This window comes from Lathyrus oleraceus, chromosome 7, assembly GCF_024323335.1.
Source record: "Lathyrus oleraceus cultivar Zhongwan6 chromosome 7, CAAS_Psat_ZW6_1.0, whole genome shotgun sequence".
In the NCBI taxonomy this organism is placed as follows: Eukaryota; Viridiplantae; Streptophyta; class Magnoliopsida; order Fabales; family Fabaceae; genus Lathyrus; species Lathyrus oleraceus.
The window spans coordinates 519,874,100-519,887,527 of NC_066585.1; the positions used below are offsets into that span (position 1 = coordinate 519,874,100).

General features: G+C 32.8%; 1 non-coding gene across 1 annotated transcript; it reads left to right on the forward strand.

Moving 5' to 3' along the window:
• The first annotated feature begins 2,471 nt into the window (after positions 1-2,471).
• LOC127109473 (small nucleolar RNA R71) lies at positions 2,472-2,578 on the forward strand. The gene has a single exon (XR_007796754.1). It is a non-coding gene; the product is annotated as a small nucleolar RNA R71 (small nucleolar RNA).
• The last annotated feature ends 10,850 nt before the right edge of the window (positions 2,579-13,428 follow it).

Consider the following 13,428-nt stretch of genomic DNA (forward strand, 5'->3'; position numbering starts at 1 on the left):
CCTTTTGATGTTTAATTCATTATATGGATGGTAAACTCATCATATTTTCAGGACGAACTAACAAGACCATTGTATCCAACCCCTTGGTGTATATCTCATTAACTTCTACTAGAGGTCTTCTATTCTTATTCAACTAGCGTAAGTGAAGTGTGGTGTTATTACAATACGCTAATTCAAATTCCATTACTAAAGGTCTCTTATCCCTTTTCAACTAGTGTAAGTCGATTAATTGCCCTATGTCAAACTCATAGGCTTCGGGTCAGTAATACTCATATACAATCATATAATCAATGCGTCCACAGATAATAAGCATTACAAACAAAAGCCATTAAATAAAAATATAACTTCAATTATCCATATAACATCAAATAGACATATGGTCCAACTGGTTGAAAATAAGTTCATAAAACAAAACCTTATCTAGAGTAACTTACCTATTCATAGTAATACAATAAAATATCAAGCAATCAAATGAAGTAGCATTTGAAATCTTTGAAGAGTATGGCCTCCAATGGCTTCCAATGCTCTCAAAATTGTCCTCCAAGTACCTTTTTCTCTCACTTTAAGTCAAAAAAACATAACCTTAAATTTTGTACCAGAAAAGCTTATTTATAGCAAAAATAGCGCGTCAAAAAAAGTCCAGAAGTTGGTCCATTGTGCCCACGATGCAAAGTATCGTGCATGCAATGCAGTGCCATAGTGCCCACTATGGGACATGATAAATTTTGTAGTTAGATCTCCTTTTTAGCTTTCTTTTGAAAAAAACTATCTTGAAATGAGTTACAGAACTCCATATATTATCATATTACTGGACAAACGTCAATATGTAAATTGTACTGAAAATTTCTCGTTTCTTCACAATTCTTGATTTTTGCTTTGTTCTTCAACTTCTTCACTTTTTTCCTATTTCTTTATACATTAGCTCATCTTTAACTCAAAATTCCAGTGAATTACTCGAAAATACTCGTAAAAATCATGTAACGACAGAGTGCCATCACAACCCAAAACTTCATATGTTGCTTGTCCTCAAGTAACTTACCTACAACTGAAATTTCAATAGAAAAATAGTACTAACTAAAACCAATGAACATCACCTTTTTATCTTTTTTTACATGATCATCTTTTCTTCTCCCCACTTCAATATGGAAAATTCGAAAAAATACTTCCAATGCAACATGGATTCAATTTGTCTCTTATCTCACTATAATTTTACTCGTAATGGCAAAGTAGTCTCTTAATGATTATGCTACATGGTGTGGTGAATCTTCTTTGATATTTTAGCTTTCGTGAAAGTTTTCTCTGAATGATTATGCTACATTCTTCTGTCAAGGCTATATTCTCATCAAACCTCAATGTTCTTTTTCTTATTAGTAACTTTTTCATGAACTTTTCATACTTTGGTATTTTCTCTAATGCTTCGTGAAATGGAACACTGACTTGAAGCTTTGTAAACATCTCCATAAATTTCTTGAATTTCCCATCATCATCTTCCTTCTTCTTCCTTCTTCCTTATAATAGGGTAAGATGGCTTGACATAGTAACGTAGTTTTGGGCTATGACCGTGGATGATTTGTTTCTTGGTTCTCCTCAAAGGTGAGTTTATATCTATCAGTTTATCAAGTGTATCCCCCTCACAGAGTATTCACTCATTTTTTCACTAACCTTTTTTTTTCTTTTTCGACTTCTAATGCTTCTTCCACATCCTAAGTATCATCTACTTCCTCAATCTTGTTTATAATTTCTTATTTTCTCACAAGACTAGGACTATGCTCCATAATTACTACTCTACTTTATAACTCAATTTCCTTACAAGTTTCATTATTTGGGTTGTCAACAGTAGTACTCATAAACCCTCCATTAGAGCTTGGTATTCATCCTACATGTCGAGACAATTGGGCAATCTGCATCTCTAAAATTTTATTGATGCTTCATGATTCTTGATCATTGTTTCATGTTATTATTGTACCTAATCAAAACCATTTTGTGTCATCTTGATGAATTTGCCGAGAGTTTCTTCGAGTCGTGATTTCTTTCTTTGGAATGGAACTTGGGGTGCTTGTTGAAAACCATTTTGGAAATTTGCAAACTGAGCTTCTTCACTAACCCCCGGTGGTACACATATCCCATTTATATGTCCTTCTCCATTGAAATCACAATGCATGATTTGTATTTGAACTACATTAGTTTGATTGAGAATGCTTACTGCTAACCTTTTGTTGAGTAATTCAATTTGAGCCATCAATGCATCGTGAGTCTCTAATGTTAGTACACTATGTGGCGTACCCACAATTTCAATAGCTTTGACTCCTCTTTCACCAGGTGAATGATATTCATTTAGACTCATTTTCTCAATCAGATTCCTTACCTATACTTCAGTCTGAACTCAAATTGTACTTCCTACTGACTCATCCAAAATCATCCAAGTTTGACTGAGCGCCTTGATGAAATTTTGCATTTGTTCCATTATGCTCATATTGTGATTATGACACCTTCATAGTAATAACTTAAACCTCTCCCATGCGTCATACAAGGATTATGTTTCTTATTGCTTAAATTTAGAAATATCATTCCTTCGTTCATTAAATTGAGTAGTAGTGAATAACCTCTCCATAAATTTATCTACTAACTCTATTTAAGTTGAAATTGTTCCATTGGGTAGACATAATAACCAATATGTTTTCCTTTCCAAATAGAGAAAAACTGAATAACCACAATTTAACTTGATCTTCAGTAACACCCTCTGGCGCACACATTGACGATGTTTCATAAAAACGGGTCAGATGTTCCCAAGGATCTTTGTTCATATTGACATTAAATTGGTTGTCTCGTAAACCTGGAAACACATAATTTTTAATATAAAAAATAACAGGGTTAGCAGGTTGGAAACCCCTTGATATATGTCCTGCATAAGTTCTTTTGCAATAGTCTCCCATGGTTTGTTGTGGTGGTTATGCCATGGTTATTCCTGAAACTTGCAGTAAAGTAAGAAGTACCTTAGTAGTATTGCAATAGACAAAGAGTAACTAATAATAACAATAAAAATAGAAAAAAATATAAGAAATATAATAAAGTAAGTAAAAAGAAAAATTAAATAAAAAAACTAAAAGGAAAATCAAAAGAAAAAAGGAAAAACTAAACTAACTAAGAAATAAAAACAACTAAGATTTAAATTTAAACCTAAAAATAAAAAAAATAATAATAAAAAAAAAAGAACAAACTTCACACAAGCGTTTCCTTGTTGAAATTATCAACAATCTCTGACAACGGTGCCAAAAACTTGATGACTTTTTGGCTAGTATACATAATAAAATTTTGTTCCTGAGAGGACAAATGTTGGGACAACTGATCCAACTTGTTAAACCAATAAGACAATAATATAACACAAAGAAAAAACAATAAAATTACACAAGAGATTGGTAACCCAGTTCGTATAGGAATATCAACCCCATGATGTCCAATTCCTCTTCCTAATCATAGTGACTTTCTATTTAGGACTCCCCCTAATTATGAGAACCCTTCTCACTTTCTCTTAATTACTAACCCATAGTGATTAACTCCAATAAAGACTCTATTGATTGTTGAATTTACAACTCAACTAAGAAAAACTAATGACTATGCCAAGTTACTCAAACATAGTGTGGTGTACACAAACTAGATCCAACACTAATCCTTATGATATGAGTGATAGCATTTATGTGGAGCACAAGAAATAAAAAACTCAAAAACCCTAGGCACTAAGAACTTAATCTAGCACATGAAACTCTTGTCAACCATGAGAATTGAGACTCCTTATATAGCAATGTATTCCGGGATTTTCCTCCTTGAATATCTGAAATAAATTCTTCCAAAATAATATCTGAATTAGTTGGATTTGATTTGCTCCAAAATCTCTCCAACAAAAGATATGATTTTTTATATTTCAAATTCAAAGTTAAATCTCTATTTAAATTTGATTTGATCTTCAACATCTGTTAAACAAATCAAACAAACATTGCTAAATAATCTGCAAAAAATCTGATTGAATCTCAATAAGAAATTTTGCACCTAACAACATCCATCATGACCTGGTGAATAGGGCCAGATGTTGTACTGCACACATGCTAGAACATCGTGTTCCACATTTTACACTAGAACATCCAGTTTAACTCTTCTTCATAAAATATAAATCTTCTTTATAGAGTGAATCTTTGATTAGATAGTTCTGAACCAAAATTGAAATACCATTTGTCTATTGCTAGAGACCAAATATTGAAGCACACATGTTGGAACATCGTGTTCCACATGTGTCCCTTCTGCACCAGAAACAACTTGAACTTACTCCATGATATTTTGCATATACCGCACCACGAAAAATACACGAGCGCGTCACACGCTCGAAATACAACTGAGTCACGATTGAATTTTATTTATTCTAAGAGAAAGGGAAAATATCAATATGTCGTACCCCAAATTTTGACCATCCTATTTCTAGTCATCTCGACTTAAGATATAGGACATTAATTTATCATGGTCCCATACAAATTATCTGGTCAACCCCAATGACCTAAAAAGCAAAAGGGGAACCATTTTGACTTTCTAAGAGTTTAATTACATTTGAGGGTTTAAGTTACTATTTTGGGTCATTTAGTTTTGTCCAATTTCATTTTTATGCTTAAAAATTACTACTCTTTTTTTAAACAGTTTTGATAAAAAAAATAACAATATTGTGATTAGTCTTTTAGGTATTAAAATTTTATTATATATTATTTAGTTTCTCTGTATATATATTAACTAACCAAGAATTTTTTATTATTTTTGTATACGTGTAAGACCCCAATTTTGACCCTAAGATCCATCATGTTATCTCATCATATATATTAGCTTTGGGATCACATGTTGGCATCATCCTTACCCCCCATTCATTGGGTTTGCATTTGGAGAGATCACCAAGCACATTTGATTGTATCATACCTTGTTTTTCATTATTTACTAAACAAAATACCAAAAATATGTCTATGTATAGCTTTGTTTCTTTTGTAGGTAGTGTGTGCATCCACCAATGCCTCAGCAAGCTCACAACTAGGGTTTGAGACCCTCAATGCAGGGAGATCAATCAAGAGATGGTTCATATTAGTTATAGACATAATATATGAATCCCCATGATCTTCATTTATCATTTTGATCAATAAATCATCAAGAGTTTGAAGCTTGTTTTCCTTGGAAACCCTAATTCATCTGGGTATCTTGTGTGACTTCCTCAGTAAGTTTCTTTAACATTTGATTAAATATTTCAATGGATACTTTATTATACATCATATTATGTATATATGATCCTTCATAATTCCCAAATATGAAGATAACTTCAAGTTTGCAAGTTGGTTCATGGTGGTTGACCAGAGAAAGTCAACTGGCCAAAACTGGGGTTCCCTAGACCTTATCTCCTAAACTATTTGTCATATGAAAATTATTCCAAGAGAAACATTACTCATTATGACATTCCAAACAACTTTAATATTTAAGTCAAGAGCTAGTTTTTCTTGGAAAGTCGTTTTTTATGGTGAAAGATTATAGGTCATTTTGTTTGTGCCCTAGTTAGGAGGTCAACTTCCAAGGACCATAACTTGCTCAATTTTTAATATATGAAGGACATCCAAGTTTCATGACCAATTGCAATATATCCCCTCCAACTTTTATTCTTTGAGAAACTTTAAGTTTAACTTGCAAGGGCATATTCCAAGAGGAAACGTTATAGGTCATTTTGGGCCATTACGATTGAACAAGAGATTTTCCTCAACTTCTAAAATGCATAATGATCGGCTCTTTATGAGTCGAATTGGGGTATTAACTGCAAGTGCACAGTTCTATCGCGTAGTTTTAAAATATATCGATCCCACAGGGACTTATGAATCGATATACCGTTTTCTAAGGTTACTTCGTAAAGCTAAGGCGGATGATACTTTGATTGTTTGGGGGAAAAGTAAAACTAAAATTAGATCTAAATTAAATATCAATTAAGCGGATATCGGTATGTAGTTCGTCGTAATTAGGGAATCAAATCTTCGTTGGTTTCTTGGTTTTAAAATAAATCTTTTCAGTAGACACTATTGATTAAAAGTCTTATCTCAAACTCTCGCTCTGTTGAATAGACTATGAATTTTATTAACGTAGCTGTCACTTATTAGTTAAGTCCAAAATCACTTTTTGAAAACAATAGAATCTATAGAAACTCTTTTCATTAAAATAATAACCATTTAAACACCCTCGTCTCAAACTCTCGCTCTATTGACTTAGATTATATAATTAAACTTAAATGCTTAACTCTCGTCCTCACATTTAACCTTTAAAAATACTTTTTGAAAAAGATTAGAATTTAATTAACTCTAAAAATTGCTTTCGCCCTGATTTAGAATTAATGTCCAATTTACACTGTCCAGTTAAAAACTCAAACTTTCATTCTATTGATTTTAACTTCTTTATGTCTTTTACTCTCGTACAAAAACTTTTGGGATTAACCCTGTAAATTGAGACCATAAAAAGAGTGACTTTATTTTTAAATAAAATTAAACCAACTTAGTTTTGATTCCTTCATTCCGCTTACTTTACATACCGATATCTAAAATACTTAGCTGGACATGCTAAACGGGTCTAAATAATCATCATGCTTAAATAAAACCATATCAGGCAAACAACATAAATAAACAGTAATGCAGGGCATATATAAATTAAAAAAATAAATTAAAGAACCTGAATAATTAATAGCAATCTTGAACACTCCACCACAGACCGGTTGGATTTATTCTTGAACTCTTCAATCGGACAGGAAAATAAAAGCGAAAGAATAAAATACTATGATCTAACGTAAGGTTAGATCCAGTAAAAGATACACAATAGTTTCCGGTGTAGAAACTATTGTGTGAAAAATTAATTAAGTGCTTGAAAGATTGACTGGAAAAGAAAAGAAATAAAAATTGCTAATGAAAGTAAAGTGCTGAAAAAAATTAAAAAGGCAGTAAAATAAATGCAGTGCCGAAAACTGGAAAATTGAGGGAGACTTTTAGGGTTCCATAATTGGTCCTATTTATACCAATGCATTAAGTGACCGTTTTCCATTCAGTAGGTTTTTCACGTCAATTGGTCAAGCGGAGAAAGATGAGGAACGTGCTTCTGTTGCTTCTGTTACGCGTCAAACCCAAAAATATAGGAATGGGGGGTGTGACGCTCGTCACACCATGTGTTACGCTCGTAACACAAAGTAGCAGGGCGTGACGCTCGTCACACCTTGTGTGGCGGTCGTCACAGGTTCAACGCTCCTAGCTTCTAATTGTGGGCTGAGCTTTAGTGGAATTTGCTTCTCATTATCTTTTTGCACCCCCTTTTCTTCCTTTTTCACTTATGCTTTAAATAAGTTACCTGAGACAAATAGAAGGAAAAATACCAAGTAATATCGAATAAAATGAAATAACTCGAAACAAATAATAGTAAAATTTAATTAAATCGAGTCCAAAAATGTGATATAGTTTCATGTTATCACATAACTACTTCATGCCAAATCCAAATGAGGTCAAATATGTGACCAAATTGAATATGTTTGAAATATCTACAACTTTTATGAAGGAACATTTTCCATTTGAAGCCCATAAAAAAAGTTATTCAAGGTGGAAGAAGTGAACATTTGACTTGGGACTTAGAAAGTTTTCAATTATGTTTGATTTCCCAAACTTCCACTTCGAAATTCACCATGATCCAAGATTCAAATGGAAATGTGTTCAACATGAAAGTTATTCCCCTTGATCTCACCTTTCAAAAAAAGTTCAAGATCACTTCATTAGGCCAAGGATTGGATGACTTGCTCATGGCTTTTCTTCAAGGTTCCATTGGGATGAATCTCATTACCATTTCCCAATTCTAAAGGCATGACTACATTACACACTTTCAGCATCCCTCATGATTAACTTTGGACATTTTGAAATCATTTCATGGGCCTATCACACGCCCATGCATCCATGCAAGTGAGAATTACTATTTTTGGCATTTTGATGGAAGTGTGTGGAAATGAATGGTTCAACCTATAAATACATTGCCTCATGCTCAGAATTAGACACACCTTACCCAAGCTTTGATCCTGCAACCTTACCCTTCACCATTATAGGATAAACTTGAAGGTTTTCAATTGAAAATTGAGTTTCAATTTCAGTACTGTTTTGAAGTTGAAACTATAAGAATCCAAGCTATTCTTTGATCCAATTCAACTTCTGCAAGCTTCTGAAGTCAAGCCAAGGCCAATTGGAAGAAATATCAAGCAAGATTCAAGCTCCTCGAAGGTGATTTTTCAGAAACTTCATCTCTTTGATTCTCTCTCAATTCTTCACCATTCTCTTTGATTTTTGGTTGGCTGAAGTCCTACCAATATAGGCAACAAGATTGAGTTGCTTTGAGGTCAAATCGAAGCAACTCAGTTCATGATCCTCAAAATTCAAATCCTTGTATCTTTCTATATACTTGGAATTGGAGAAAATTGAGGCCAGATATGAGCTCCTGAGCATTTTTTATTTGAAATAGTGTCCTTGTTTTTCATTTTTCATTAAGTTGAAGGTGAACCAGTCCGGTGAGGTCCATCAGAGAAGATGACCGGAGCCCTAGCTCCGGTGGTGTGTTGGCGTGTCCAGAACCATTTGATCATCATCTCACGTTTTAATCTCAGCCTTCCTTTTTTATTAGCAAGCATACATGCGCGTTGATTGTGGACTATGGTGGATGATACGCGTTTGGCCATCAGATCTGCCACCTCAATTAATGAGGGAGATCTGATAGCCCTTATTTTTTTGAATTTCTTTTTAATTTCTGATTTTTCATTTAATCCCTTTATTTTATTTTATTCATAGAAATTTCATTTTTAATCCAAAAAATATGGGACTTTCACCAAAAATCTATAAATGTTTCTCTCTTCCATATTCTGAATTAAAATTATTTTTTAGATTAATTTTGATATTTTGAATGAATTAAATGTTTTTGTGCATATTTTTAATTGTTTAAAAATACTTTTGACTTTTCAAAAATAGTGAAATTTTTTGTCTAAGGTTCTTTGACCTTGTTTGACCTGGGATAAATACCTTGGCCATTTATTTGGTGTTTTGAAGGGATTTTAGGTTTTGAGCAAATTAAATGCATTTCAATTCAGTTTTAAATTGATTTTTAATTGATTAATTGTTTAAAAATATTGTTGAACCATTTTTATGGTCTTATGATGTTTGACTTTCTGTTTGGGCCTTGGTCAAGGTTGATTTGACTTTTGTTGGATCAAAACCATTGGATTTAGGAGATTGATGAAATATACATTTCATCTCCCAAAATGAATGGATGGTTTTGATTTGATGAAATTCCTCCCATGATCAATTTGCGTTTCTATCTTCCCCTCCCTCTTCATCTTAATCCATATTCTTTACCGTTCTATTTTTTGACCAATGAAATCTCTAATATCTAAAGGCTAATTGGTTCATCAATGACCTTGTGTCAGATGAATCAATACAAGTATGACTGAGATAGGTCCCTCCCTATTGAATTTTCTTTTAGTGTGTGGTATGTTTTAGGAGTTTGATTCTTCATACCAAATCTCTAACATGCATTAACACCTAAATTTTTATTGCCCGACCTCAGATAGTTATGACTTCTACATAAGTCCAATTACGATTGCTTAACATAGAGCTAAATTTGACCCTCAGAGCATAACATTCTAGTAAGTGAGATTGTAAGTCTCTCATTCTTCATGGCATTGTGTGGAGACTTTACCTTTTTTCCTTTCATGGGAGTTAGTGGCATACTTGTTGAATTATCCAAGTTGGAGCCCTTCTCATGGAGGATGTCTTGGTTCAAGGATCCATACTTGTGAATGAATGGTTGAGTGTTCTCCAAAGATTGACTTAATCAATTAAAAATCACCATTAACACTTGACTAACTTTTGACTAACATTTGACTAATTTTTGTTAATATTAATTTACTTTCAAGTCATTTACTTTATGAAATTAAAATTTCAGTCATTTATCATTCATTTCCATTTTACATTTCAGATAACTTGTTTATGTTTATGTCATTTTCACTTTGCTCATTTGAGCCATATCTTGTGATTGTATATATATTATTTATGTGGTTTGGTTTTGTTTATGGTCTTAGGACCTTAAAATACTTAATAACAACAAAAACCCTAAAAATGTATGGTGGACTGCTGAATTTGATCTGAACTTTTGGACTTAGGATCAGGCAACATTCCCTGTGCAAAAAGGACTTGGCCAATGCCAACATTCTGAGACTGAGCTATTATGAACTGAGCCTTCATTTGATGCAAGCCTTGTAATTTGTTGAATTTATCTACTATTATTTCTTTGTGCTTAATTGTTATTTTGATCTTGTGTCTGATGTTTTACTCTGAGTTGATCGAGGAATAATTCATCTGATACATGGGAAGACAAAAAAGACTGCTAGCTATTGGATTTGCTTTCTTGGATGTGGCTATCTTTATTTGATGCCTTGATCTTCATGATGTCTGGAGATTGCTAATTTCTTATTGGTTATTACTTGATTAAAAGTCCAAGGGAAATGGGTTTCTATATGACATTCTTGTCTGTTGGATTGCATCCCATTGGTCAGATCTTTTCAACTCTTAACTTTTAATTTTTGCTTAGGGTAGCCTCTTCATCTCCTCCCACTTCTTAAAATTCTAAATCTCTCCCTCTTTTTAAAACCTTTCTTTGCTTGTGATTTCAAACTTAGACATATCTTAATGTTTAAAAACTTTGGCCTTATACCATGGAATTTTCAAACTTCTTCTTAAATCAAATTTGTAAATAAACTTAACCATATTGACTTAAATTTCAAAAGACAAAAAGAACTAACAAAATCATTCAAACTTTTGGCCCTTTGTGCCTCTCCTTATTAACCTTTTGTTAAAAGCAACTCAGTAACTTATTTGAAATTTTTACCCCGGACTATGAGGTTTTGATCCCTCATTTTTATGTTGGTACGTAGGCATAGGACTGAAGATCTTGTCAAACACAAAAATATAATCAATGAATTCTTTTCTCATCCATACACTCTATTTTTCTCAAACATCTTTTATACCAAACACATATGCACACATAAAAAAGGGTCCCCTAAGAGTACCTAAGACACTTTGGGTGTTAACACCTTCCCTCTGTGTAACCACCCCCTTACCTGTAATCTCTGCCATTTTATTAGTTTTGATTTGAAAACTTCTTATCTTTGGGTTTGTTCATACTTTTCCCTTTTCCTTTTGAAATAATAAAAGCGCGGTGACGACTCTGGTTTTATTGACGTCAAGTTTATCCATAGCTTGATGGTCATGAATTTACCGCAACAAGAAGATATTGAATATTTTGACCTATATGATTTGATGTTGATTGAATTAGCCATTTTTAAACATTAGAGGTTAATTAATGTATAAGTAATATAATTATATTTTCGTTTGGTGTTTAATATTAAGATATGATAGAATTATTAATAGTATTATTATTATATGGCCAATATTAGTATAATTTTTATAATTAAACCATATAATTATTAGAATTATTATTATATTTTTGTTAGAGTCATTATTTCATTCAGTCATATTTTTTTTTCATATGTATGTACCTGGTCTACTTGGTGACCAGGTTAAGTCAACTCAAGCCAAATCCATTCAGAAAGGGATCAAGAACATTGGGTTTATAATATCAATCAAATCCTTCTAAATTAAAATACAAATACATTGGACAATTGATTTATACATCAAATCGGATAACATACATAATCAAATCAAAAACCTATTTTCTAATTGAATTATACAATAAATCAGATTACATCAAAAGCTTTCTAAAACAAACTATCTAATTGAATTTTAACCCTAATTTCTAACTTATTTAAACCTAATGCTAAAACAAAATTTGGGACGAAAAGAAAGAGATTAAAAACCCCATAAGATTATCACTCATAACGGGCTGAATATGAACAACAAAGTGATGGATGAGTTGTGTGAGAGTTTTATAATTTTGAACACCATAACTTGTCACCTTACCGACCAAAGATGAACGACACAGTAGAAGAAACCAATAACAATATCAAAAAGATTTTCCAAAATATGGTGAAAACCTACAAAGATTGGCATGAGATGCTCCCTTTAGCACTACATGGATATAGAACTTTAGTTCGTACATCGACAGAAGCAACCCCTTTCTCTATGGTATATGGCACTGAGGCAGCACTCCCTATTGAAGTTGAGATCCTCTCCTTGAGAGTCCTAATGGAGACTAAATTGGAAGAGGAAGAATGGGTACATATAAGATTCGATCAATTGAACCTCATAGAGGAGGGGCACGGGTAATTATATCAGCAGAGGCTCAAGAAAGCATTCGACAAAAAGGTTCGCCCTTATCTATTTGAAGAAGGTGACTTAGTGTTAAGAAAGATATTATCCATCCACAAATATCCCCACGGAAAATGGACCCCAAACTACAAAGTGTCATATATTGTAAAGAAGGCCTTCTCTAGCGGAGCCTTAATTCTCACGACCATGAATGGAATGGAGTTACCCTGACCTGTGAACTCTGATACAGTCAAGAAATACAATGCCTAGAAAAAAGAGGATAAAAGGCCGCTAAGTCGAAAACCCTAAATGGAGACTTAGGTAAAAACTAGGGCATCCCAGTGGATTGAAAACTTGAAAGGGAAATCTAGGAAACAATTATGGACTTATATGACAAATAATAGGGAGTGTGTTAGCACCCAAAGTGTCCTAGGTACTCATAGGGAGCCATTTTTTATGTGCGTATGTGTTTTTGGTATAAATGATGTTTGGTAAAAATAGAGTGTGGGGATGAGAAAAGAATTCATTGATTATATTTTTGTGTTTGACAAGATCTTCAGACTTGTGCCTACGTACCAACATAAAAATGAGGGATCAAAACCTCGTAGTTCGTGGTAATAATTTCAAAGTTGGTGAATTGCTTTTAACAAAAGTTTAAATGAAAAGGGCACAAAGGGCCAAATTTTTGAATGAAGTTGTTAGTTCTTTTTGTCTTTTGAAATTTTAAGTCAATATGATTAAGTTTATTTACAAATTTGATTTAAGAAAAAGATTGAAAATACATTAGCATAAGGCCAAAGTTTCTATTCGAAACAAGGTCTAAGTTTGAAATCATAAGCAAAGAAAGTTTTTGAAAAAGGGGGGAGATTTTGAAATTTAATAAGTGGGAGAAGATGAAGAGGTTATCCTAAGCATACAATTAAAATTTTAGAGTTGAAAAGATCTGACCAATGGGATGCAATCCAACAGACATAAATGTCATCTAGAAAACCCAATTTCCCTTTGGATTTTGAATCAAGCAATACTCAATGAGAAATCAACAATATCCAAACATCATGAAGATCAAGGCATCAAATAAAGATAGCCACATCCAAGC